Below are 27,517 nucleotides of genomic sequence, written 5' to 3'. Positions count from 1 at the left end.
AAAAAAATCAGCACTCCAGGTGCTGGACACCCCCTTACTAGTTTTTCACAAAAATATGTAAACAAGGCCTCTGGCCTTAAGCTGGGCTTCACAGTGCTGACTACATTTCTAAGATAAGGGAGTTACTAACTGAACTCCATGGTAACAGATGACAAAAAAAAAAAAGAAGAAGAAGAAAAAGCTCTCCCCCTCTCAAGTGTCCTTGAAGGGTTAACTTGCCCAGAACAACAACAACAACAACAACAACAACAACAACAACAAAAACTGCCTTTTGTGAACTTCTGCAGACTGTGAACTTCTAAGCCCCCCCCTTTTACATGCTAAGTACAAAATTCTAAAACTATCTAAATTTGGGATTCAGGAAATTGGAATCAGGCCCCCAGTAGCTGGATCCAGACCACCGATTGTGTAACCAGGGTAGCCTACCTCCGGGCTGAAGTTCATCAACAAATTGGGAGATTTCACCACCCTAAGTGGGTATGCGTGAACAAACCAAAGATTAACCCCCCTGGTCCTGAAAAAACCCTCAGTAACTGTTCCACAACTTGTACTTATACTTCAGCAGTTCATGTCTCCTGCTATGAGACGGCCTCGATTTGTGTGTACAAGGGACAACAATATTTTGAGGCCAGATCGACCAAGACTCAGTCAGAAAAGGGAGTGGGGGTGAACTATCACTTTACTCCGTTTCTTTTTGGCCAAGGGGGAGTTGAATCTAAACTCCGGTTGGCTGGGTGCCAGGGTGAGGTTGGTAAGTCCTCCTGTTGGCCCACTGTAGCCCCTACAGGGATATCTGATGGGGGGGGGACCTACTGATTCTGTTAAACATCTTCAAGTTATCAAGCTTTTAAAACCGCAGATCCCTGAGCTTGTATACCACCCCTTGGTGCTGCCTAAGTCACAGCTCCCAGATCTGGAAGCTAACACGTTAGATATCTTAAGGACCACCTTTTCCTTGCTTAACGACTCCAATCCCACACTTGCTAATGATTGCTGGCTCTGCATGACAACAGGGGTGGTTATGCCCATAGCGGTCCCTATTAATGTCACCATACATAGTAATGATACTTGCCAGCCTGGATTGCCTTTAAAGGTCCAGCCCATGGGTGTCTTTACAATATGCCTTCTGGGTATGATGCAAAACAATACCTACGATGTGGATGTTAAAGTGAACTCCTTTGGGAACTGCTCGACGGATTATTCCTCACCCACTCCAGCCCTCTGTCCCCCTAATGGAACTGTTTTTATGTGTGGGGGAAATTCTGCCTTCCCTCGACTCCCTACAAATTGGACAGGTGTCTGTGTTCTCACCCTGCTCCTCCCTGACATAACCATTGTCCCTGGGGATGAGCCCCTGCCCATCCCCAGCCTAGACACTCTAGTGAGAAGACACAGGCGAGCTATACAAGCTCTAGTGTTAGTCACCACACTGGGGATAACGGCTGCTGTGGGCACAGGCACAGCTGGACTGGGTACAGCGATACATTCTTATTGCCATTTATCTCAACATCTTATAGATGATGTGCAGACCCTATCTGGCACTATTAGGGACCTACAAGACCAAATTGACTCTTTGGCAAAAGTGGTCCTCCAAAATAGGTGAGGCCTAGACTTATTGACTGCCAATCAGGGGGAAATCTCTTTAGCCTTAGGAAAAAGGTGCTGTTTCTATGCCAATAAATCGGGCATAGTCCACACTAAGATCAAACAGCTTCAGGAAGACCTAGAAAAAAAATTATTTAAAAACCCCCTCTGGACTGGACTTAATGGGTTTCTACCATACCTCCTTCCTTTCTTGGGACCCTTGCTGGGTCTCCTTTTAATTGACACTTTAGGACCTTGTATCACAAACAGATTGATTCAATTCATTAAAGATCAAATTAACATTTTAACCTCCAAGCCAATACACGTTCACTACCAACGCCTGGAGATGGACAACTCCGCCCATGAGGTGTACTTACGACCCACCCGGAGATGAGATGTAACTTGTCAGGAGCCAACACCCAAGCCCTCCTATGTATGCCTGCTTTTGCCCAGGTCCCTAATTACCCTGCCGACTTGGTGCCGTCATCCCAGACCCTTACGTTCAGAAAGCTCCCTGGTCATAACTATCCCACTGACAAAGATGATGACTGGGATCCACAGTTGTGTCCTGATGGCCATGACATCCTAACTAAAAAGTGTCCGTTTACGTAGGACAAGAGCTGATCTTGTAGTACCCAGTGATGGGCAACTTCCACGCTTGCACTGCAATCTAAGCCAGGGGAATGAGGCCTCCCCAGAGACAGGTAAGCAGTGCAGGGGCAGTGGACGACCTAAGACAGGGGCTACTTGATTCCCATTGACATGCAAAAAACAAAAGAGGGGGACTTGCTGGTAGCAGGCCCGCCCTGGCCCCTGGGGACTCAACCCCCACTTCTTTGTTTTGCATGTCAATGTGGCCAGCTCACAAGGCCATGCTGCGGGCTTGTGGTTTCCTGTTTATCTGCCTGGAGCATATGTGTCTCTCGGGAACATCTTGACCTGTTCGAGCCTCCTGATAGGGAATGATGACAGTGGCGGTAACCCAAGGACGCAGTTATTACTCTTCCCTCCTCACTTTTGAGTAATTTCCCGCAGCTGTTACAAAAAATATATAAGGGGAACAAATTTGGCAATAAAGCGCACACACGCCTCCTCCTGGATGAAGAACCTTGGTGTCCTGTGTATTTCTTAACCCCACCATCCATCGCCGGACTCGGCTTCTGTGTCCGGCTTCTGTTAGCTGGACGTGGCACACAGTGCTCAAGTATGTATGTGTCTCCTGTTTGTGTCCCACATTATATCTCTCTTATTTTTGTGTTTTTTTTCTTTTTGCAGGGAGTTGCTGTGGATTGAATTCAGGAGCACTCAAGGACTGAACCCCATCCCCAGCCCTATTATGTATTTTATTTAGAAACAGGGTCTCACTGAGTTGCTTACTGCCTTGCTTTTGCTGAGGCTGACTTTGAACTGGTGATCCTCCTGCCTCAGCCTCCTGAGTCCCTGGGATGACAGGTGTGCACCACACCCAGTTTTCACTCATCAGAGAGCAGTCTTCTTGGAGGAAACAGGTGCTAATTCTCATGATGAAAGTAAGTATTACTTCCTGAAGTGATGTCATTGTGGGCTACATAAGCCAGCATTCCTGTTATGTCCACACCATGACCAGCACTGTAATAAATGTCACTTGTCTCATCTCCACAGAGCAGCAGGATAGGCACTGAATGTCTCTGCATTTCCAAAAAGCCACATAGACCAAGAGACTAAAGACAGGCCAGGAGCAAAGACAGGGACCAGGCTAGGAGAGCAGCCTCCCCCAGCCTGGTGCCTGGGCAATGGCACCTCATGAACCCATCCTCACTGCTGTGCTGGATTTGGAGCTTTTAGGGGTCACAGACATGCGAGGGCTCCAGCTCCTTCTCTTCATGGTGTTTCTGGTCATTACATGCTGACCCTCCTGGGCAACCTGCTCGTTATCACCCTGACCTTGGCAGACCACCACCTGCACACTCCTATGTACTACTTCCTGCGCCATTTCTCCCTGCTGGAGGTGGGATTCACGTCCACGGTCACCGTGCAGAGGCTGTCACACCTCCTCTCCGGTCATAGGACCATTGCCCGTGCCAGGTGCTTTATGCAAACAAGGCTCCTCTTCATCCTAGGCACAGTGGAGTCCTTGCTGCTGGCTGTTATGTCTGGTGACCGCTACCATCTGCCACCTGCTGAACTATCCCACTCTCATGAAGCCCCAGGTGTGCTGCTGCCTGGTGCTGGCCTGCTGGGTCACCATCGTCTTGGTCCTTGGGGTGCTGTGTGCCTGGATGTTGTTCCTGCACTTCTGCAGTCCCCGCATCCTCAACCACTTCTTTTGTGACAGCACCCCCTTGCTGGAGCTGGTGTGTGATGACACCAGGATTCTGCAGCTGGTCAGCTTCCTGGTGGCCCTGTGCACCCTGGTCAGCCCTCTGCTGGTGACGGTTTTGTCATACTGCAGCACTATTCTGCACCTGCCCGTATCTGGGGGCTGCAGCAAGGTCCTCTCTACCTGCTCCTCCCACATGCTGGTGGTGTCACTCAGCTACTGCATAATCATGTACCTGAAGCCTATGCAAACTGGGCACATGACCCTCAACAAAGGAGTGGCTTTCTTCAACACCATAGTGTCACCCCTACTGAATCCCTTCATCTACTGCTTCAGGAATGATCTGGTCCAAAAAGCCAGCAGGGATGTGCTGCTCAGGGGGAGAGTGCTTTCTTCTCAGATATTCAGAGGGAAAGCTTTCCAATGCTCAGCTACTAAGCACGGCACAGTGGCACACACCTGTGATCCCAGTGGCTGTGGAGGATGGAGGATAGCAAACTTGAGGCCAGCCTCAGTAACTTAGTGAGGCCATAAGCAATTTAGCAAGACATTGTCTCAAAAAGAAGGAGGAAGAGAAAGAGGAGGAGGAGGAGGGGAAGTAGGAGGAGGAGAAGGACGAGGAGAAGCAGCTCTATTTCTTTTGGTTTCATTTTATTTTATTTTTCAGTGAACATGAAGACCATTTTACTAGAGTGAAGAAAGAAAAATATTAGTTCAAATATCTGCTGGGGGTCTGGGAATGTGACTTAGAGCTATCCTGGCATGCAGGTTCAAATCACTAAGCACAAAAAAGAAACAAATAGATAAATAAAATTATAAAAATAAAGAAGAAAAAGAAACAAACAAAAAAACCCTGCTGGTGCTCTGCTGTAATCCCACTGGCTTGGGAGGATGAGGCTTGGATATCACAAATTTGAAGCCAGCCTCAGCAAAATTGAGGTGCTAAGCAACTCAGTGAGGTCCTGTCTTAAAATACAAAATAGGCCTGGGAATGGTGCTCAGTGGTTGAATGCACCGAGTTCAATCTTCAGTACCCCCCCCCAAAAAAAATCTGATGCTGGTAACTTTACACTGGAGAAAATTTACAAACCCTTTCTTGTCCAGCTGATCAAGGTCAAGGTCAATAGTGACAGGTCATGCTGACATGTGCCCTTGCCATGGTGTGATGCAAATTTCCCTTTAACTCTGGTCATCTTCTACCAGAAACAAGTGACCCCAGGATGATAATTAGAAAAACTTTAGACAAATTCCAGTAGAGGTAGATCCTATAGCATAACTGACCAGTGCTCCTAAAAGCTATCAAGGTCATCAAAGATGAGGAAGTCTAGGCACTGTCATAATGAAGAAGAGCCAAAGGGGACATGCTACCTTCGTGGAGGTGGGTGGTCCTGAAGCAGAATCCTACACCAGTGGAACTCAGGAAATCTGAGTGACCCATGGACAAAATTTAGTAATGCTTCATTGATTGTAACAAGCATGCCATGTTAATATGCCTCGTTCTCCTCCTCCTCCTCCTCCTCCATCTTTTTTTCCTCCATCTCCACCTCCTGCTCCTCCTCCTTCTCCTCGCACTCTGCCCTCTCCTCATTCTCCTCCTCCTCATCACCTTCATCTCTCCTCCTCCTCCTTCTCCTCTTCCTCCTCCTCCATCTCTTCCTTCTCCTCCCCTCCACTTCCTCCTACATCATCTCCTCCTCCTCCTGCTCCTTTACCTCCTCCTCCAAATATCTCACCTCTTCCTCCTCCTTTATCTCCTCCTACTCCTTCTCCTCCTACTCCTCCTGCTTCTACTTCTCCTCTTCCTTATCCTTGTTATCCTCTTCCTCTTCCTCCACCTCCTCCATCTCCTGATCCTCCTTCTCCTCCTCCTCTTCCTCCACCTCCTCCATCTCCTGATCCTCCTTCTCCTCCTCCTCCTCCTCCTTCTCCTCCCTATCTCCTCCTATTCCTCCTTCTCCTCCCTATCTCCTCCTATTCCTCCTTCTCTTCTCCTCCTCATCATATTCAACATCATCATTTTATTCCATCTCCTCCTCCTCCTCCTATTCCTTCTCTCCCTCCTCCCACTACTTCTCCTCTTTCTCCTCCATCTCCTCTTATTTGTCCTCTATCTTCTCCTCATTCTCCTCTCTCTCCTCCTCCTCCGTCTCTTCCTCCTCCACCTCATCCTTTCACCTCCATCCCCTCTTCCCCTCATTCTCTTCTTCCTCCTCCTCATCTCTCCTCCTCCTCCTCATCATCATCCCTTCTCCTCCCCCTTCTCCTCCCCCTCCTTCTCTTCCTACCTCTCCTACTCTTTCTCCTCACTCTCCTCCTCCTCCTCCTCCCCCTCCTACTTCTCCTCTTCCACCTCCTTTTTCTCTATCTCTTCCTCCTCTTTCTCCTTGTCCTCCTCCTCCTTTTCAACATCACCATCTCTCCTCCATCTCTTCCTCCTTCTCCTCTGGCTTCTCCTTCTTTTCCTAATCTTTCTCTCCTCCTCCTCCATATCCTGCTCCTTCTTGGGCTCCTTCTCCTCAATCTCCTACTCATTCTCCTCCTAGCCTCCTCCTCCTCCCTCTTCTCCTCTTCCTCCTCCATCTCATTTTTCTCTTTCTCCCTGCATCTCCTCCTCCTCCTGCATCTCCTCCTCCTCCTGCATCTCCTCCTCCTCCTCCTTCTCCTACTCCTCCTCCATCTCCTTTTTCTGCTCCCTCTCCTACTCCTCCTACCCCTCCCTCTTCTCCTCTTTCATCTCCTCTTCTCCTCTTCCAACTCTTCCTCATCCTCCATCTTCTCCTCCATCTCCTTCTCCTCATGCCTCCTCCTCTTCCTCCTCATCAACATCTTCATCTCTCTTCCTCCTCCTCCATCTCCTCCTCCTTTTCCTTTCTCTCCTTTCCTCCTCCGTCATCTCTCCTCCCTCTTCCATCTTTTCTTCCTCCTCCTCCATCTCCTCCTCTTCTCCTCCCTATCCTCCTCCTTCTTCCTCTTCTTCCCCCTCCTCCTCCCCTCCTTCTTCTTCTCCTCCTCCTCCTCCCACTCCTTCTCCCTGTCCCTCCTTGTCCTTTTTTCTCCATCTCCTCCATCTCCTCCTCCATCTCCTCCTTCTTATCCTCCATCTTCTCTTCCTCCTCCTTATCTCTTCTTCTACTCTGTCTCATCATTATCTCTCCTCCTCCTCACCTACTCCTCTTCCTCCTTCTCTCCTCCTCCTTGCCTCCTCCTGCTCCTTCTCCTTCTCCTCCTCTTTCTCCTTCATCTCCCTCTCCTCCTCCTTCTCCACCTCCATCTCCTCCTCCTCCATCTTTTCCTCCTTTCTCTTCTCCTCTTCCTCCTCCATCTCATCCTCCTACTCCATCTCCTCTTCCTATTTATGCTGCTTCTCCTACTCCTCCTCATCTCTCTTTCCTCCTCCTCCATCTCCTCTTCCTCTTCCATCTCCTCTTCTTTCTGCTCCATCTTCTTCTCCTCCTCCTCCTCTCTCCTCCTCCTCCTCATCTCTCCTCTTCCTCATCTCTCCTCTTTTTCTTCTCCTCCTCCTCCTCATCATCTCTCCTACTGTTCCTCATCTCTCCTCCTCCTCCTTATCATCATCATCATCGTCATTATCATCTCTCCTGCTCCTCCATCTCTTCCTCCTCCACCTCCTCCTCTTCCATCTCCTCCTCCGGTCTCTTCCCTCTTCTCCTCCTCGTCCTCTTTTTCTTCCTTGATCTCCTCCTCCATCTGTTCCTTCTCCACCTCCTGCTCCATCTTCTACTCCTCCTGCTCATCTCTCTCCTCCTCCCTGTTTTTCTCCATCTCCTCTACTTCTCCTTTTTCTCCTCCTCCTCCATCTCCTCCTGTTGCTTCTCCTCCTCCTTCATCTCCTCTCCTCCTCTTCCAGTTCCTCCTCCTCCACCTTCTCCTCCTCCATCTCCTCCACCTCCTCCATCTCTTTGTCATCCTCCTCCATCTCCTCCTTCTCCTCCCTCTCCTCCTCCTCCTGGTCCTCTTCATCACTCCTTTTGCTCATCTTTTCTCCTCCTCATCATCAGCATCATCTCTCCTCTTCCTCTTCAATTCTCCTCCTCCCCTTCATCATCATCTTCATCATCTGTACTCCTCCTCTTACTTCTCCTCCTACTCCACCTCCTTCTCCTCAATATCCTCCTCCTCCTCCTCCTCCTTCTCCTCCTCCTCCTCCTCCCCCTCCTCCTCTATCTCCTTGTCATCCTCCTCGATCTCCTCCTCCTTCTCTTCTCTCCTCCTCTTGCTCCTCCTAATCTTTGCTCCTACTCCTCATACCTCCATCTCCTCCTCATCATCATCACATCGTCTCTCATCATCATCATCATGTCTCCTCCATCTCCTCCTCTTCATCTTCATACTCCTCCTCCATCTCCTCCTCCTCCTGCTCCTTCTTCTCCTCCTCTTCCATCTCCTTCTCCTTCTCCATCTCTTCCTCCTCCTCTGTATCCTCCTCCTCCGCCTTCTCCTCCTCCTTCTCGTCACTCTTCTCCTCCACTTCCTTGTCTCTCTCCTTTTCCTCCTTCTTCTCTCCCTCCTTCTCCTCCTCCTCTATCTTCTCCTTTTTCTCCTCCCATTCCTCCTCCTCAAATCTCCTTTCTCCTCCTCATCATCATCTCTCCTCTGTCTCTGCCTCCTCCTCCACCTCCTACTCCTTCTCCTCTTGCACCTCCTCTATCACCTCCTCTTCCTACTCCACCTAATCTCTCCTCCTCCTATGCATCATCATCATCTCTCCTCCATATCCTCCTTTTTCTCCTCATCCTCCATCATTCCTTGTCCCCCTCCTTCTCCTCCCCCTACTCCTCCATCTTTTCCCCCCTTTTAATCCTCCTTATTCCACATCCTTCTCCTCCTCCTCCCCCTCCTTTTCCTCTTCCATCTCCTACTTCTCCTCTCTCTTATTTTCCTCTTCTTACTCCTCTTTCTCATCTTCATCTCTCCTCCTCCTCCATCTCCTCCTACTCCTCTCCTCCTCCTCCATCGCCTCCTGCTCCTCTCCTCCTCCTCCATCTCCTCCTCCCCTTCTTTCTACTCCCTCTCCTTGTCCTTTCTCCTGTTCCTCCTCATTCTCCCCTCCTTCTCCTTCTGCCTATCTCCTCATCCTCCTTCTACTCTTCCTCTTCCTCGGCCTCGTTTTTCTCCTAATCTTCCTCCTCCCCCCCTCATTCTCACTCTCCTTCTACTGTTTTGCCCTCTCCTCCTCCTTATCTCTCCTCCTATTCCTCCTCATCATCAACATCAACATCTCTCCTCCTCCTCACCTCATCCTCCTTCTACTTCTCCTCCTCCTTCATCTTCTCTCCTCTTCTTCCATCTCCTCTTACTCCTCCATCTCCTCATCCTCTATCTCCTCTCCTCCTCTTGTTCAGTCTCCTCCACCTCTTCCATCTCCTCCTCCTCCATCTCCTCTTCATCCTCCTCCTCCTCCTCATTAACATCATCATCTCTCCTCCATCTCCTCCTCCTCCTCCTCCTCTTCCTCCTCCTCTTCCTCTTTTTCCTTCTCCTCCATCTCTTCCACCACTTACTCCTGCTCTTTCCTCTCCTCCTCTGGCTCATCTCTTTCATCTTCCTCCTTCTCCTTCAACTCCTCTCCTCCTCTCCCATCTCTTCCTCCTCTCACATCTCCTCCTCCTCCTCCATGTCATCCTCCTTCTCCTCCCTCTTCTTTTCCTCTTTCCCATCTTCCTCTTCATCATCATCACCATCATCTCTCCTCCTCCACCTCCTTCTCCTACACCTCCTATTCCTCCTTCCCCGCCTTCTCCTCCTTTTACTGCATTTCCTCTTCCTCCATCTCCTCCTCCTTCTCCTACCACTCCTCCTCCTCATCATCATCCCTCCTCCCCTTCATTCTCATCAACATCATCATCTCCCCTCCTTCTTCTCCTCCTTCTCTTCCTCCTCCTCCATCTCCTCCTCCTTCTCCTCCCTGTCCTTTTCCTCCTCCTCATCTCTCCTCCTCTTCCTCCTCCTCCTCATCTCTCCTCCTCTTCCTCCTCCTCATCATCTCTCCTTCTCCTCCTCCTCCTCCACCTCGTCTCCCTCTTTCTTCTTCTGTTCCTGTATTTCCACCTCCTACATCTCCTTCTCCTTCTCCTCCCTCTCGTCCTCCCCCTCAACATCATCTCTCCTCCTCCTCTTCCTCTTATCTCTCCTTCTGCTCCTCCTTCTCCCCATTCTTCTCTTTCTCCTCTATCTTCTCCTGTTTCTCCTCCCCTCCTTCCCTTCATATGTCTTCCTCCTCATAGTCATCATCATCATCTCTCCTTCTCCTCCTCCTCCTTCTCCATCTTCTCCTTCACTTTCATCTCCTAATGCTCCTCCTCCTCCTCTTCCTCCTCTTCATCCTCCTCTTCCTTCTCCTCCTGCTCTTTCCCCTCCTCAGGCTCATATATCTCCTCTTCCTCCTTCTCCTTCATCTCCTCTCCTTCTCTCCTGTCTCCTCCTCCTCTTCCATCTTTTCCTCCTTCTCAATTTCCTTCTTGTCCTCCTCTTCCTCCTCCTCCATCTCCTCCTTATCCTTCAACCCTCCTCCTTTTCCTCCCTCTCGTTTTCCTTCTCCTCATCTCTCCTCCTCGTCATCATCATCATTTCTCCTCTTCATCTCCTTCTCCTATTCTTACTACTTCTCCTCCTCTTCCTGCATTCTCTCCTCCTCCATCTCTTCCTTTTATTCCTCCCTATTCTCCTTCTTCTCCTCCTCCTCATGTCTCCTCCTCTTCCTCCTCATCAATATTATCATCTCTCCTCCTGCTCCATCTCTTCCTCCTCCTCCATCTCCTCCTTTCCTTCCTCTCCTTTGCCTCCTCCTCATCTCTCCTCCTCCTCCTCATCTTTTCTTCCTCCTCCTCTGTCTCCTCCTCTTCTCCTCCCTATCCTCCTCCTTCTCCTTCTCCTCCTCATCCTCCTCTTTCTCCCACTTTCTCCTCCTCCTCCTTGTCCCTTTTTTACTCCATCTTTCTCTCTTTTTCCTCTGTCTCCTCCTTCTTATTCTCCCTCTTCTCTTCCTCCTCTTCATCTCTCCTCCTACTCTATCTCATCAAAATTATCTCTCCTCCTCCTCCTCCTGCATCTCCTCCTCCTCCTCCTTATCTCTCCTTTTTTCCCTCAACATCATCATCTCTTTTCCAACTCCTCCTCCACCTCCTCCTCCTCCTTCTTCCTCTATCTCCTCCTCCTTCTCCTCCTTTTTCTCCTCCTCCTGAGCTCATCTCTCTCCTTCTCCTCCTGTTCCTCCTTCTTCTCCGCCTCCTCTGCCTCCTCCTGCTCTTCTTTTTCTCCTCTTCCTCCTACATCTTCTCCTCATTCTTCTCCTTCTTCTCCTTCTCCTTCTCCACCTCCATCTCCTCCTCCTCCATCTTTTCCTCCTCCTTGCTCTTCTCCTCTTCCTCCTTCATATCTTCTTCCTTCTATATCTCATGCTCCTACTCCATCTCCTTTTCCTACTCATGCTCCTTCTTCTCCTCCCCATCTCTCTCCTCTTCATCCTCCATCATCTCTTCCTCTTCCATCTTCTCCTCCTCTTCCATCTCCTCTTCCTCTTCCATCTCCTCTTCCTCTTCCATCTCCTCTTCCTTTTTCTCCATCTTCTCTTCCTTCTCCTCCCCTCCTCCTCCTACTCCTCCCCATCCTTCTCCTCCTTCTTCATCTCATCCTCTTCTTCTATCTCCTCCTTCTTTTCCTCTATGTCTTCCTTCTTCTCCCTCTTCTCTTCCATCTCTCCTCCTCATCATCATCTCTCCTCCTCCTCCTCCTTTTCCTTTCTCTCCTCCTTCTCCTCTTCCTTTCCCTTCTCCTCTACCTCCCTCTCCTCCTCCTCCTCCTCCGACTCATCCCTCCTCCTCCTCATCATCATCATCTCTCCTCCATCTCCTCCTCATCATCATCCTACATCTCTTGCTCCTCCTTTTTCCTTCTTCTTCTCCTCCTGCTCATCTCACCTCCTCCTTCTCCTCCATCTGCTCATTTATATCATTTTTCTCCTCCTCCTCTTCCTGCTCCTCCTTCTCTTCCTTTTGCTCATCTCTCTCCTCCTACTCCTCCTCTTCTTCTTCCTCATCCATCTCCTCCTCCTCTTATTCCTCCTTCTCCTGCTCCTTCTTCTCCTCCTCTTGTTTATCTCCCTCCTCCTTCTCCATCTCCTTCTCCTCCTCCATCTCCTCCTCCTCCTGCTCTTTCTCCTCCTTCTCCATCTCCTTCTCCTCCTCCATCTCCTCCTCCTCCTGCTCTTTCTCCTACTTCTCCACCTCCATCTCCTTCTCCTCTTCCTCCTTCACCCTGTCCTCAAAAACATCATCTCTCCTCAATCTCCATTTTCTGCCTCCTCCTCTTATTCCTCTTCCTCCTGTTCCTCCTCTTCCTCCTGTTCCTCCTCTTCCTCCTTCTCCTCCTCTTCCTCCTTCTCCTCCTCATCTCTCTCCTCCTTCTGCATCTCCTCCTTCTTTGCCTCCTCCTCCTTATGTCTCTTTTCCTCTTGGTTAACCTCCTCCTCCATCTTTTCCTTTCTCTTCCTCTATCACCTCCTCATCCTCCTCCATATACTTCCCCTCCTCCTTTACCATCTCATCCTCCTTCATCTCTTCCCTCTTCTCCTTCTCCTCCTTCTCATCTCTCCTTCTCCTCCTCATAATCAACATCATCTTCTCTCCTCCATCTCCTCCTCCTCCTCCTCCATCTCCTTCTTCATCTCCTCCTTCTTCTTCTCCCTCTTCTTCTCCTCCTCTTCCTCCTCTTCCTCCCACTTCTCCTCCTCCTCCCTTTCCTCTTCCTCCTCCTTTATCTCCTCCTTCCTCCCTCTCTTGGTCCAACTCTTCCTCCCCCTCCTTCTTCTCCTCCTCTTCCTTCTCCTCCTCCTCCTTCTCCTCCTTCTCCTTCTCCTCCCCCTCACAGTCTTTCTACTCCTCCTTCATCTCCTACTTCTCATCCAACTCCTCCTCTTCTACTTCCTCTCCTCTTCTTTCTCCTCTATTCTCCTTCTCCTCCTCCCCCTTTTTCTCTTCCTCCTCCATCACCTCCTCTATCTCTTCCTTCTTCTTCTCTCTCCTCCTTTTCATTACTCATTCTTCTCCTCATCATCAACATCATCATCTTTCCTAAATCTCCTCCTCCTCCTCCTCCATCTCCTCCTCCTTCTCCTCCTACTCCTTGTCCTCCTCCTGCTCATCTCTCTCCTCTTTCTCCTCCTCCTTCATCTCCTCTCCTCTTCTTCCATCTCCTCCTCCTCATCTCCTCCTCCTCCTCCTCCTCTTCCTTCTTCTCCTCCTCCATATCCTTCTCCTTCTCCTTCCTATCCTCCTCCTCCTTTTCTCTCCTCCTCCCCCTCATCTCTTTTCCTTCTTATCATTATCATTTCTCCTTCTTTTCCCCTCTTTCTTCTCCTCCTCCTCATCATCTTTTCTCCTTCTTCCCCTCCCCCTTTTCTCTTGCTCCTTCTCCATCACCTCCTCCTCCATTTCTTCCTCCTTCTTCTCTCTCTCCTCCTTCTCATTTCTCTTTCTCCTCCTCCTCATCAACATCATCATCTTTTCTAAATCTCCTCCTCCTTCTCCTCCATCTCCTCCTCCTTGTCCTTCTTCTGCTTATCTATCTCCCTCTTCCTCCTCCTCCTTCATCTCCCTCTCCCCATCTTCCATCTCCTCCTCCTCAACCGTTTCCTTCTCCGATTCCTCCTCCATCTCCTCCTCATTACCTCCTCATCCTCCTCCTTTATATTCTCCTTCTCATCATCTCTCCTCCTCCACCTCATCTCTCCTCCTCTTCCTATTCCTCCTCCTCCTTCTCATCCTCCTACTCCTCCCCTTCCTTCTCCTCCTCCTCCCATTCACACTCCTTCTCCTCCTCCTCCACCTCCTTGTCCTTATCCTCCATCTCCTCCTTCTCCTCCCTGTCTTTTTCCACCTCCTCATCTCTCCTTTTTGTCCTCCTCATCATCATTTCCGCTCCTTTTTTCTTCTATTTCTCCTCCCTCTTCTCCTCCTCCTCTTCCTTCTCCTCCTCCTCCACTTCCTCCTTTTTCTCTTCTCCTCCTCCTTCTTCTCCATCTTCTCCTCCTCCTCCTTCTCCATCTTCTCCTCCTCCTTCTCCTCCTTCTTCTACTCCCTATTCTCCTCTTCCTCCTCCTCCATCTCATCCTCCTCCTTTTCCTCCATCTCTTCCTCATTCTCCATGTCCTCTATCTCTTTATACTCCTGCTTCTTTTTTTTCCTCCTCCTCCTTTCTCTTCTTCTCCCCCTCACCCATCTCCTCTTTCTCCTCCTCCATATCCTCTTCCTTCTCCTCCCTCTCCTTCTCTTCCTCCTCCACCCTTCCTTCTTTTCCTCCTGCATCTCCTCCTCCTCCTCCATCTCCTCCTTCTCCCTCTTCATTTCCTCCTCCTCCTTCTCTCTCTATTCTTCCTCCTCCTCATCTCCCTCTTCTCCTCCTCCTCATCTCTCCTCTTCCTTCTCCTCTTCCTCAACATCTCTTCTCCTTCTCTTCCATCTCCATCTCCTCCAATTTCTCCTCATCCCTCCTCCTCCTCCTCATCATCATCATCATCATCTTTCCTCCATCTCCTCCTCCTCCTCATCCTTTGCCCCCTTCTCCTCCTCCTCCTGCTTCTTCTTCTCCTCCTACATCTCCTCCTCCTCCTGCTCCTCCTTCTTCTTCTCCTGCTCATCTTTTCCCTCCCCTCCTTCTCCATCTCTTACTCCTCCTTCTTCTACTCCTCTTCCTCCATCTCCTCCTCCTCCTCCTTCTCTTTCTCCTCCTCCTCCTGCTCTTTCTCCCTTTCATCCTCCTTCTCCATCTCCTCCTCCTTTCCTCCTCTTTCTTATCTCTCTCCTTCTCATCCTCCTCCTCCTCCCCCTCTTCTCCCCCTTCTCTATCTTCTCCTCCATCTCCTCCTCATTCTCCTTTCCCTCTTCCTCATCTCTCCTACTCCTCCTTTTCATCATTATCTCTCCTCTATCTCCTTTTCCTTCACCTCCTCCTTCTTCTCTGCCTCCTCTGTCACTTCGTCTTCTTTCTCCTTCTCCTCCCTCTTCTCCTCCTCATATTTCCTCCTCCTCTGCATCATCATCATCATCATCTATTCTCCATCTCCTTCTCCTCCTCCTCCTCCTCCTCCTCCTCCTCCTCCTCCTCCTCCACCACCACCACCATTTTTTTCCTCCTAATCCTCCTCCTTCTCCTCCCCCTACTTCTCCATCTTTTTCTCCTCCTATTCCTCCTTCTCCTCCACCTCCTTCTCCTCCTCCTCCTCCTCAGCCTCCTTTTCCTGCTCTTCCATCTCCTTTTTCTTCTTCTCCTCCCTCTCCTCCTCCTCATCTCCCCTCTTCCTCCTCCTCCTTCTCCTCCTCATCTCTCCTACATCTCCTCTTCCTTCATCTCCTCCTCCTTTTATTCCTCCTCTTCTTCTTCCTCCTCCTTCTCCCCCTCCTTCTCCTCTCCCCTACCACCTCCTCCTCCACATTCTCTTCCTCTTTCTCCTCCTCCTTTTTCTCATCCTCTTCCTCTTTTCCATCCTTTTTTCCCTCCTTCTCCTCCTCCTCCATCTCCTCCTCCTTCTCCTTCCTCTCCTCCTCCTCATCTCTCCTCTTTCTCCTCATCATCAACATCATCATCTCTCCACCTACTCCTCCTCCTTGTCTTTCTTTTTCATCTCCTTTCCTCCTCTTCTGTCTCCTCCTCCTCCTCCTCCATTTTCTTTTCCTCATTCTCCTCCTCCACCTCTGTCTCTTTCTCCTCCTCCTCTTCAGCATCATCCCCCCTCCTCCTCCATAGTCTCCTTGCTCTGGGACCTCCAATGCAGACTCCTTTGGCTCCCTGTCTCTGTTCCTCCCCATGGCTAGCCCCTCACCTCTGTAGATCGGGTTGCACCTCCCCAGCTGCTGGTGTTCATCTGTGGCCTCCAGTAACCCTCCATGATCGGAGTCCTAATAGGTGATTGTGGAGTTCTTCAGATGGTTCTAATCAAGGGCATGGAGGGCTTTAACTGTGGAGAAGGTAGAAGGTGTCAGAGAGAGTGCCCACACGGGTCTCAGCTGGGGGCATGCGCTTCCCATTCTATGCACAAGCCACCTTGTACTGGACCGTCACAGAAAGAGCCCCCTGCCAAGAGACCACAGGGACATGTGAGATCACTGTGCTGAGACTGTCGTGCCCAGGTCTGCTTAGCACCGCGTCACCTCGAAAACCAGGAGAGATTTGTAAAGAAATATCCAGGACATTGTCATCAGGCATGGTTTTTATGTGCAGTGCCGGTGGGGTCAAGTGCCCTAATAAAAGGGTGAGAGGGTGCCCCGGGGCGGGGTAAAGCAATGACAGATTCCAGCCCACATGGAAGGAACCACAACAAATAGCAGTAAAATTTATGATGGCCATTATCAGCAGAGCAGGGGACACCTGCATACCCAGCAGTATCTCCCTGCACCGTGGAGACCAGCAGTCCTTCCTACCCCTGAAGGCACAGAGACCAATTCACGAGGGATGTGAGCTGCTGTCCTCCTTGGGGACATCTGCCTCTCACGTAGTTCAGATGTCAGGATATTCATGCAAGAACATGTCACCTGACCTGCGAGGGCTTCCACGTCTCCAGGAAACCCTCGCAGATGGAAGAGTCTGCAAGTTCTTGCTTCTCTCTAGCGTGTCCCAAAGCCCCGAAAGCAGAGCCCTTTTCCTCCACGATGCTGAAAGCTAACGTTGTCTCTCTGCTTCCTGTAACCACTAAGGGTGATGCTGAATGACAGCTTCTCACAAAATTGATTGCTAATGAAATGATTGGTTTTGTGCAAAATTAGACTATCACTGGGAAGAAATGAACAAACAAATGACACCAGTGGGGTGTACTCTCCCCCGTTCTTGATCTTGACTTACCTACAAACCACTCCATCTCCTCCAGGTTGTCTCTATAAAAACCATGGCAGCTTCTCCTGAGGAAGGCTTTCAAGGTCACCAGAGGATTGTGGACGTGCAGCTGGGACACAAAGAGGAGAAAGGGCCTGTCCTTGTTTGTGAAATTAGAAAACCACTGGAATTATGGACGGCAGATGATGGTGTCCACAGTGGACCTTGAATGTGCTGCGTCCATGACCTGGGTTCACCTGCTGGGATTTCACTGTGAGGGTTCCCCAAAAAAACTCATGAGTGAGACCATGCAAGAAAGTTCACAGGTAAAATGATTAGATTTTGAGAGGTGTGACCTAGAAGTGGATTAATCCACTTGGATGAACTCACTGGGTGGTGACTGTAGCAGGTAGGGTGTGGCTGGAGGAGGGGATCCCTGGGCTGTGCCTTTGGGGTCTCTATCCTTTCCCTGCTGAGCAGAGCTCTCTCTGCCTCCTGGTGCCCTGTCCTGAGCTGCTCTCCTCCTCCAGACCCTTCTGCCATTTTGTTCTGTTCCCCTTGAGCCAGAGCCATGGAGTCAGTCGGCCAACCATGGACTGAACCTTGGAAACCATGAGCCCCAAATAAACTCTTCCTCCTCCAAATGTTCTTCTTGGGACTTTTGGTCACAGTGGCAATTTTGTCTGAGTAAAACAACATCCATGGTCAGTATAGTACAGGAAGATATTTTGAGAGGGAGGGACGGGACACCCCACCCATGTACCCTGTGTTACAGAACATTGCCATCATTATTATTTTATTATTAGGTGCTGCTAATTTCTGGCTTTCCCTAATTTATAAATTAAATATCTTCATAGGTATGTACGCATAGGGAAATAGCTATATATTGTAGTAAATGTATGAATATTTATTTATTACTTATATATAAATGGTTGGGTACTCTCTGGGGTCTCAGGCATTCCCTGGGCCTTGGAAGGAGTCCCTGATGCACGACCACTACTTGGATACTTTCCAGTGCAACCCGGTAACTCAAAGCAGAGATCCGAGTGTGGAAACCAATTCATATGAAGAGGTTGGGCCTTTCCTTTTTCTTCTTTTTTTTTAGCACCAGAGATGGAATCCAGGGGTGCTTCACCACTGAGTCACTTCCCCAGTCCTTTTGATATTTTATTTACAGACAGAGTCTCACTGAGTCTCTTATGGCCTCTCTCAGTTGCTGAGGCTAGCCTCCTACTTGCCATCCTCCTGCCTCAGCCTCCCCACCTGCTAGGATGACAGACGTGGGCAAAGTGACTCCATAAAGAAATCCTTCCGCAAATACACTGTGGAATACTATGTAGCGATGAAGAAGGATAGCTTCCTTTCATTTGTGAATGAAGTGTGAATTTGGACCTTTTCAATGCACCTGCTGCTATGGGACCCCAGGGTAGCTCACGGCTCAGAACCTGCCCCCCACCCCAGATCGTGAGGGTCCCCACCTTTGAATGTAGGCCGTGGCTTCCTGCAGCATCCGTCTGGTGGTGCTTCCCACATCAATGGGCTGCTTGGTGACCTGGTGGTTCCGCATGAGCACACAGTTTTCCAGAGTCACAGGAACCCACAGCTGGAGAACCACGTGGTGAAGACGAGGCTGGCCCTGCACCCGACTGCGGTCCAGGGATCCGAGAGGAGGCCACTGAGTTTGGCAGCCGTGAGCGTGAGGACGCCCAGAGCCAGGATGCGGGTGTAGCGGCTGAACCGGGCAGCCACTGTGACCCCCAGCTCTGGGGGCCTGTCAGGGTCGCAGTCGTTGATCAGGGTGAAGGGCAGTCCGTAGAAGTAGTGGAAGCTGTGGTTCAGTGGGTGGTGGCAGTGGTCCCCGCGGGACGCGCAGCTCACGCCCTGGTGCCACTTTCCTGCAAGTGGGGGTGGGTGGTCAGCCACACCAAGGGCACACGCTGTTGCCTGGGACAAAGAACCCCGGGGCCATTTGGATGTGGTCAGGGGAAAGAAAACCTCCAAAGAGCAGATCCTGAATCAGCAGAGGCTATGAGTGACCTCAACCAAGACTTGCTTTTGGTTTGGGGTACCAGGGATTGAACTCAGGGCCACTCGACCCCCGAGCCCCATCCCCGGCCCTTTTTGTGTTTTATTTAGAGACAGAGTCTCGCTGAGTTACTTGGGGCCTTGCTAAACTGCTGAGGTGGGCCTCTAACTTGCGGTCCTCCTGCCTCAGCCTCCCAAGCTACTGGAATTACAGGTGGTGGAGCCAGGCTCTGAAGAGCTTTCTGATTCCTTGGGGCTGAAGAAGATAGACAGGTTCATAGAAGGAAAGAAGGCAAAATATATATCAAAGAACCCCAAACCTCTGCAATGAGGAGAACTTCTGAACTGAAAACCATCTGAGAGGGCCGGAGTGGAACCAGATACCAACTCGGGAGGTGGAGAAGGATGAAAGTTTTTTTTTTTTCCTCCAGAGGAAATTGGTCCCTTGACAATTGGATGGGAGGGGAATCAGGTGTTCGAATACCTACAAGGCTGGTGGTATAGCCTTGCTCCTTTGGGATTTTTGCAAAAGTGGTTTCGTTGGCAGGAAGCCCGCCTGAGCCTGCGTTCCAGTAGAGGACCAGGTACTCATCGTTGTCCATTCCTGCGGATCCCACAGCAGAGCAAGGTTCATGTTCCCTTTGCCAGGAACAGGTCTTAGCAAAGGGATTCTGGGCACCAGGGGACAGTGGGCAAGAATCTGGCTGTCAGCACTTGGGGAAGGTGGGGAGGTGGTGCTCTGGGTAGGGAGTGGGTGCAGATCAGAGAGGTTGTTAAATGTGCTATTGTGCACAGCATGACCCCACCACTGAGAATCATCTGCCCCAATGTCAGCTGCATAAGTTGGACACACCTTGCCTATCATGAGGACCAACTCAATATATCTATCTATCTATCAATCTATCTATCTATCTATCAATCATTACCTATCTTCCAGGTACCATTATGTTGCATCTATCCCCTTTCTATCCACACATCATTTATCTGTCACCTGTATGTGCATTATGCATCTGTCACCTTTATATACCTCTATAACCCATCATTAGCTATCACCTGTTCCTCTATTATCTATTGACAGGATTGCTATCAATTGAGCATCATTAATCCATCTTCCTTCATTGACAGTATCACCATCATCATCTATGGAGCATTGTATCTCACCTGTCAATGACTGTATTTCTGCTTCTCATCCACCAATGATGGTGGTCATCCCGTCCCAGAAGGCTCCCTCCACACAGCCTACCAAGGGCACCTACCTGGCAATTTGATGAGACAAGAGCTGGTATGTGGAAAATACCAGAAGGAAAAGAACGTTTCTCTAGTACCAGACGTGCACAGACATTTGTGTTGAGTGTTTTTTCCCTGAGCAATTTTTTTTCTCTGAGTATCAGCACGATTCACGCAGAATCTGCAGCGTGCTGTGTCCCAGATCAGCTAGGGATGATTTTGACCTCAGGAAGAGGTGTGTGGTTATCTGTGACTCCCATTTGATTAACCCAGGGGTACCTAACCCCTGAGCCCCATCTGTAGCCCTATTTTGCATTTTACCTAGAGACAGGGTCTCACTGAGTTGCTTAGGGCCTCCTTTTGGCAGAGGCTGGCTTTGAACTCGTGATCCTCCTGCCTCAGCCTCCCAACCGCTGGGATGACAGGCGTGCGCCACCGCGTCCGGCATTGTGCGTGGGTTTTAACACCCACGGGGCTAAGGGTCCTGAGGGGTGAGGGCATACGAGGCCCTGTTCGGAGCACACACTGCAGGAAGGTGACAGGAGGGCACATTAGCTTTCAATTTCCCAGTCTCTGCGGGATCACTACCCAGCTAGAGTGGCGATAGGGTCCAGGCTGCAGCCGGGAGCTGCTGTACAGGGTCCCCACAACACCCACCTGATCCGAGTGGCTCTGCTCGGGGTGCAGAACGGGGGGCCGCCAGGTGCTGGGTGAGTCTTATGCCCTCCTCCACCAGCCGGTCGATATTGGGGGTCCTGAGAAAATTAGATGAATATCACTTGGGAAAGGGTTGGGAATGCTCTGGGCCTCAGACGAGGCCTGCATGGAACTTCCTGGGGCTGCGTGGCACCTGTCTTAGTGCGCCCACTTCTCTAAGTTTGCAAAGGACAGATGAGGCTCACCCTGGGTGGTTCCTCCTACAGCCCTCCCCCCACCTCAGCTGTTGCCAAAGCTACAAAGGGCACCCCAGATTTTGAATTTTGGCTTTGGCCTGGGGGGCTGGCACACAGACACCTTGCCCGTTTCACTTTCTGGGGGTGATGATGTTGCACAGTGAGTATAAACACGGGCTGTGAGAGAAGCTTTTGTCCAGCTGGGGAATGCCGTGGGTTCTGAGCCCAGGCAGTCTGGGCTCATTCAGGACCTTGGGTGGGTTCGGGGTATGAAATGCACATCTGCGTAGTGACATTCTCCTCTTAGGGTGGGTTATGGGAACCTCTTGTCACAATAACTCTGTGGTTACATCACAGGGCTTCTTAGAGGAAGATGGACCCCAACAAAATTACATTTTTGGCTTTTTCTTATTTTTTCGGGGGGGGTATGCAACCCAGGGGGCTTGTGTGCCTTAAATATCCCACCAGCATCCACGAAGGGTGCACCCTGAGTTTCCTACCAGGTTTCTCAGGTGCAAAATTCAAAGAGAAGATGAAACACTTCACCTAAGATCTTTTGCAGTCAGACGTGCAAAAATAGATTGAGAATCTCACTATAGATAGGCATCCCAAAGGCAGTGACCCAGCCCCTAGAGCTCACGGAATTCCCCATGGACTGTCAGATGACAGGTGCTAGTCTCTTCCCTTCTCCCTTGGAGGAGGCTGCATCTGGTGGAAGCTAAGCTATAAAAGCTCAGACCTTGTTCTTCATGCGCCTAAAGCTGACCACCTCAGTGGCCCCCCGTAAGAAAAGTTTTGCTTCCCTGAGGACAACTGGAAAAGTGCAGAGACACTGGAGGTGTCCCACTTTGGGATGTGGTGCTATTGGTGAGCAGCAGGTGGAGACCAGAAATGTTGTTCAACATCCTACAAAGCACAGGATGGGCCCATCACAGAGTGATCTGGGCCAGTGTACCAGTAGGACCAAGGTTAAAGAACCTTGTCAGTCCTTCCAGCCAGCCAGCCAGCCCACCACCCATGCACCCATCCAGCCAACCATCCATCTGCCCATCCATCCATCCATTCATCCATCCACTCACCCACCCACCCATTCATCCACCATTCAACCATCCATCCATCCATTCATTCATTCACCCATTTACCCATTTGCCCATTCACCCAAACATCTGTCTGCCCATCCACCCACCCACCCTTCCATCGATCCACCCATCCACCCATCTACCAATTTGCCAACCACCTATCTGCCCACACATCTACCCACCCATCCATCCATCCACCCATATACCAATTTGCCAACCACCCATCTGCCCACCCATCCATCCATCCACCCACCCATCCACCCATCCATCCAGGCAACCATCTATCCATCCATCCATCCATCTATCCATCAACCCACCCACCCATCCGTCCATCCATCCACTCATCCATCGATCTATCCATCCATCCACCCACCCACCTATCCACCCATCCACCCATTTATGCATCCATCCAGGCAACCATCTATCCATCCATCCAGGCCACCATCTATCCATCTACCCATCTATTCATCCATCTATCTACCTACCCATCCATCTATCCATCCACCATGGATGGATGGGCAGATAGACAAATGGATGATGCCTGGATGAAAACATGGACAGATGGGTGGGTGGAGGAATGGCTCATTCATAAATGGATACATAAATGATGGATTTGGGGTAAAATTCTAGTGATTTGCTAATTCTGAGAATAAAGGACTCAGAACAGAGTACAATTTTACAAGCCTGTGTGAAATCCTCTACACAGTTTAGCCAAAATAAGAAAATATCCCACACTCTCTAAGATCCTCTGGCCTCCAAAGACCCCCATTCAGACCTTTTCCTTGGCCCCATTTTTGGCCCTAGCTCCCCCCCACCCCACTAAGATATGCTTTTTGCCCTAGTCTCCAGTCATACTGGGGATCAGGGCTTCTGATGCAGCCAACCATCCATCCATATCTGTGAACACAGGATATGCCAGTATCTTTTGGAATCACTGCTTTCAAATCCTTTGGGTCTGAACCCAGTTGTGGCATTGCTGGGTCATATCATGATTCAATCTTAAGCTTTTGAGGGGCCACTATATTGTTCTGCAAAAGACCACCTGGAGCCCCAGGAGCTGGAGAGTCAGGAGGAGCCTCCCTGGAGCCCATGGAGGGAGCTCAGCCTGGGACTCTGGTCTCAGCTTCTGCCCTCCAGGGCTGGGGGAGAGGTGGTGGTTCCTGGATTACATTTAAGTCTCTGTGTTTATGGTTATTTATTACAGCAGCCGCAGAAAAACCCTTATAAACTCAGCAGGGCATCAAGTTGTTTGAGAGGGCTAAGACCCCATTTTTACTCTTGGAGAATAATCATTTTTGGTGCTGAATTCTGCAGCACTAAGAAATTTCATTTGCACTGGTCAATTTTAAGTGAATTATTCCACTAAACTGCACACAAGGCACAACCCCACCACCCAAACTACACTCTACCTCAGTGTAAGGTTCCCATAGCAACAAACATCCCAGATGCCCAGATCATCTGCCAAGATCAGCAGGATGTTTGGCTTGGAAGCGTTAGGTGGTTTCTGCTCACAGGTCTGCAGAAGCCAACATACAAGGAGCAAAAGCAGCACAGTCTCTGCAGAGGAAATAAATGTACAGGATTTGGCATGCAAAGTTTACACCATGCATATGTAGATGTCAGGCTTCTGGTGAGGGCTTGAACTGAACTCCTATAATGCCAACTGAGCCCCAAGAGAATTATCCAGCTGTGGGAAACCTCTGGTTTTGCATGGAGTCCAACAGCCCAAAATAACCAGGGTGGAATCCCTACTGCTAATGGCCAATCAAGACTAATGCTGAGAGAGGCCCATTTTCTCCCTGCACCCAAACTGGAGATTCTCAGCAAGCAATCAGAAACTGAGCCCTCATAAGAAAGTTCCCTCCACTTTAACCCCATGCGAACAGCACAGAGGTCCCCTCTTTATCCTCTGGGGACACATTCCAAAAATCTCAGAGGATGTTGAAAGTTCAGCTAGTACCTAACCCTATATAGACTATACTTTTTCAGTATATATAGATGCCTGTCATAATGTATAATTTATAATCTAGGCATAGCAAAGGATTAACGGTGGCAAATGATAACAAAACAGTTGTAACAATGTGCTGTGACAAATGCCTGACTTACAAGTTTTTCACTTTCTGTTTTTTTCCTTGTTTATTTTTGGACATCGGGCAACTGAATCCTGGGAGATTTCTGAGTGCATTTGTGGTGACATTTGTCGCTACCAACATCCCAGGGTGACCCTGGAAACACCCTTTCTTGTTGTGCAAGTCATGGTCTCTTTGAATTTGTTTTGTCACTAAATGGGTCCTCTGGGTTAAGGTCATTTGAGCTCAACTCTCAGTAAAGCGGGGGCGAACGTGGGGTCCAGAGCCTGAGGCCTGCCACTTGGGGTCCTCAGCGGGTCAGGAGGTGGCTGATGGTTGGCAGGCGCCTTGGTCCACAGTGCGAGGTGCTCCAAGGCTGCGCCAAGCATCAGACAGGGCACTAGGAGGACCAGACCTGCAGGGACACTAGGATTTTAAACCACAGATGGGGGATTCAAAGCAACCCCAGAGACACAACAGCAGGCAGAGGAGAGAGTCCCTGAGCATCTGAACAGGGGGCCAGGCGCCCCACTGCCCTAGAGGCTACTAGGAGCTTCAGTGGTGTCCTGGGCTCCACCTGCCCCAGGACCCAGAGGTACTCAGCTGTCCAAGATGTGCTGGGGGTGGGGCAACCAGGGAGGGCAGGTGGGCGGAGTCACAGTGTGGGGGGAGGGTAGCTGGAGGGAAGGGGCGGGGACTGGTATAGATCTTGTGCGCCCTGAAGGTGGGGGACTGGAGGATGATCCTACTGCTGGAGGGACAGGGACACCAGAAGGCACAGTGGGCAGACTGGAGGACCCAGAGCGGACTGGGGTGTCCTAGCGCTGGGAGGAGGACCCAGCTGTGGCGGCGGGGCGGGGATGGAGGAAAAGTCAAGGGTCTGCACCCTGCGGTTTTTAGTGAGCGGTGTGTGTGTGTGGGGGGGAGGTCATAAGGCTGTGCACAGCTGCGCTGGGGCAGGATGGGGGACTTGGGGGCCAGGAGCAGGGCGGGGCGTCTCCTAGAGTGGGGGGTGTGGGTGTGCTGGAGGTGGGCCAGGGACAGGCCTGATTATTGGGCACTGCGGAGCTGGGGCTGCGAGGGGGACGTGCCCAGGAGCTGGATGGGGCCTTCCTAGGGGGACACAGGGTGGAGGGCAATGCAAGGGCGTGTTCTAAAGTGCGCAATGGACTTCAGGAGGCTGAGCAAGGGGCGTATCCTAGAGGGGGGATGTGCTGGGGGTGAGGCAAGGGGCGTGCCTCAGTGTGAGCAGCAACACACAGCTGAGGCTGGAAGGGGACACTCCCAGGAACCCACCAGGGCCTGTCTAGGGGGAGACTAGGCCTTAAGGTGGGGTGGTGAAAGGTGCCTGCCTTAGGATGGGGGGCTGGACATGCTGGGGGCGGGACAGGGGCGGGCCTTAGTGTTGGGCACTGCGGAGCTGCCCCAGAGTGGACACTTGGTCCCAGGAGCGAACTGGGGAGTGACTTAGGAGGGGAAGGGGCGGCGCAGGGGTCCAGTGGCGGCCCTAGTGTTGGAGGGACCCTCAGTGCTGGGGGGGAGGGGAGAGAGGCCCCGGGGGAGGGACAGCAGTGGCTTAGACTGTTCCTGGGGACTCCCCAGCAGCAGCAGGGAGGGGGCGCGGGGTGTGCGGGGGGGGGGCACTCATGCAGGGCCCCAAGTCGGGACCAGGTGGTTTTAGGGAAGTGATAGGGTGAGAAGGCCATATGGGGAGAGGACCGCACAGGAGGATCAGCTGGGGTCAAGACCGTGTTGGGGGTGGGACAGGATTGTGACTTAGAATGTGTGACAGGCCATGGCTGCGTGTGGGGACCAGGATGGGACATGAAGGGCTTCGAGTTTATTGGGGAGAACTCGGGCAACGGCCTGCAAGTCTTAAAAAAAATGAGTGTGGAGGGTGTCACAGCCGTGTCAGGGTGGGGCAGGGGACGTGCCTTATAGAGATTGTAGGACTTGGCCCTGGGGAGGGGTCCCGGCTCCGAATGGGAGGGGCAGAGCGGGTCTTAGTGGGGGGAAACTCCACCGCATCTGTGCCGACCTGATGTGGGGGACACAGGCCATGAGGGGGCAGGGGGCAGGTCTTGGAGGGGTTCGGAGACCCGAGAGTGGGGAGAGTGGGGAGTCGAGTCTCCGAGGCATTGAGGTGAAGAGTGTCATCCCTCTCGATCCTGGAGCGGCCCCGCAAGCGTTGCGGGAGCAATTTCTGCGGCTCAACCCAGCCCCCCCTCCTGCTCGGGGGGGGGATGCCCCCACCTCCCTCTGCCCCCACCCCAGCGCTGCTCTCTGGGCCCCCGCAGAGAATGAGCCTGGGACTGGGTTTCGGTGACTCACCATTTCCTAGCACCTCACCTTCCTTTCCAGGGTCTCGGGTTCTTCCCCTCCCCAGGCCTGAGTGGCTGCGAGTCCCGGGATCCCGCGCACCTGACGGTGGCCGAGGCGCGTCCCCTGGGCCTGTGAGTGCACCTCGGCGTGGATTCCATGGCTGCGCACTGGCGCCAGGGAAGTACCTTGACCCCAGATCTGGGCGCCATCCTGCCGGGGCTGGTGTCTCCGCCCACCAGGCTGCTCCTGGACCCAGGTGGCTCACTTAATCCCATTAACCTTCCTACTCTAGGCCTAGGGAGTGGCTCCTGGAAACAAGTTCTCCCAGGTCCCCACCACCAGTGAAGCTGGGGCTTCTGCATCTGCTTAATCTGGATGGGGCACAAGCAGGGTGACTCCCCAGGCAGCCAAGGCAGTTTAGGGATTTTTTTTTTTATTCCTTCCAAGGGTCTTGGGACAGCCCAACCCCTCTCATAGAATTGGTGCAAATTCAGCTCCACCAGGCTCCGCTTTGGGAATCTCTAGGGTGCTGGACTCTTGCTCCTTTGTGCACGCAGGGCCTGGGTTGAAGCCAGAATTAAACCGGCAGGGAAATGGAGTGAGAACAATTTTGATGAGTCTGGCAAGTTGGAGACTGTTCCCTGAGAGATTGAAATGTCAGTTCCTTCAGAACCCTTCCTCCACCCTTGAGCCAATCTGCCCTTGAGCCAATCTGCTGTTAAAATAGCATGTCCCAGGAATTGCCCCTCCCTGCAGGGAGCTACAAGGTTTTTGATTAATGTGTCCTTGGCTGCTCCATCCTGTCCTTCCCCCTTCAGCTCTTCTGGTTCCCACCTTTTGACCAGCTTGGGAGCATCCTGTGCCTAGTCACGTTTGCAGGAAGGAGAGAGATAAGGGGAAGAGGGCTGGAGACCCAAGGAAGCCTAGGACATATAAAAAGGGCAGAACACTTTGCTTCTTGGGATACCAGGAAACCAGCCTTGGCCTCTTCTCCCTTCCAGAAGTTTGTGTTCCCCTTTTTAAAATAAACCCTGCTTTATATGCTTGCTTAGGTGTGCTTCTCTAATGTTCAAACTTCAACATGTGGGAAAGCAGAACTCCTCACCAGTAACCATGGTATCATATTTGGAGGTCCTACGGAGCTCTTAATGCTTAAGTGCAGTTAGTGCAGCTGCCACTCTTCAAGATTGGGGTGAA

General features: G+C 51.1%; 2 pseudogenes across 2 annotated transcripts; one reads left to right on the top strand and one right to left on the bottom strand.

The window, feature by feature from the left end:
• The first annotated feature begins 3,356 nt into the window (after nt 1–3,356).
• Nucleotides 3,357–5,107, top strand: LOC308640589 (olfactory receptor 6E1-like; annotated as a pseudogene). The gene is made up of 2 exons: nt 3,357–4,268; nt 5,087–5,107. The product of its transcript is annotated as an olfactory receptor 6E1-like (transcript).
• A 100-nt stretch (nt 5,108–5,207) lies between these two features.
• Nucleotides 5,208–26,529, bottom strand: LOC308640588 (arylsulfatase D-like; annotated as a pseudogene). Its single transcript has 8 exons — nt 26,420–26,529; nt 23,339–23,486; nt 20,595–20,712; nt 19,215–19,334; nt 18,184–18,600; nt 16,736–16,872; nt 15,720–15,854; nt 5,208–5,308 (listed from the first exon to the last, which is right to left on the bottom strand). The product of its transcript is annotated as an arylsulfatase D-like (transcript).
• Between the last annotated feature and the right edge of the window lie 988 nt (nt 26,530–27,517).

This window comes from Spermophilus citellus, assembly GCF_964194105.1.
Source record: "Spermophilus citellus genome assembly, contig: SCAFFOLD_251, whole genome shotgun sequence".
NCBI lineage: Eukaryota > Metazoa > Chordata > Mammalia > Rodentia > Sciuridae > Spermophilus > Spermophilus citellus.
The sequence above is the reverse complement of the archived record's forward strand: the minus strand, read 5'-3'. Positions and strand labels throughout refer to the sequence as shown.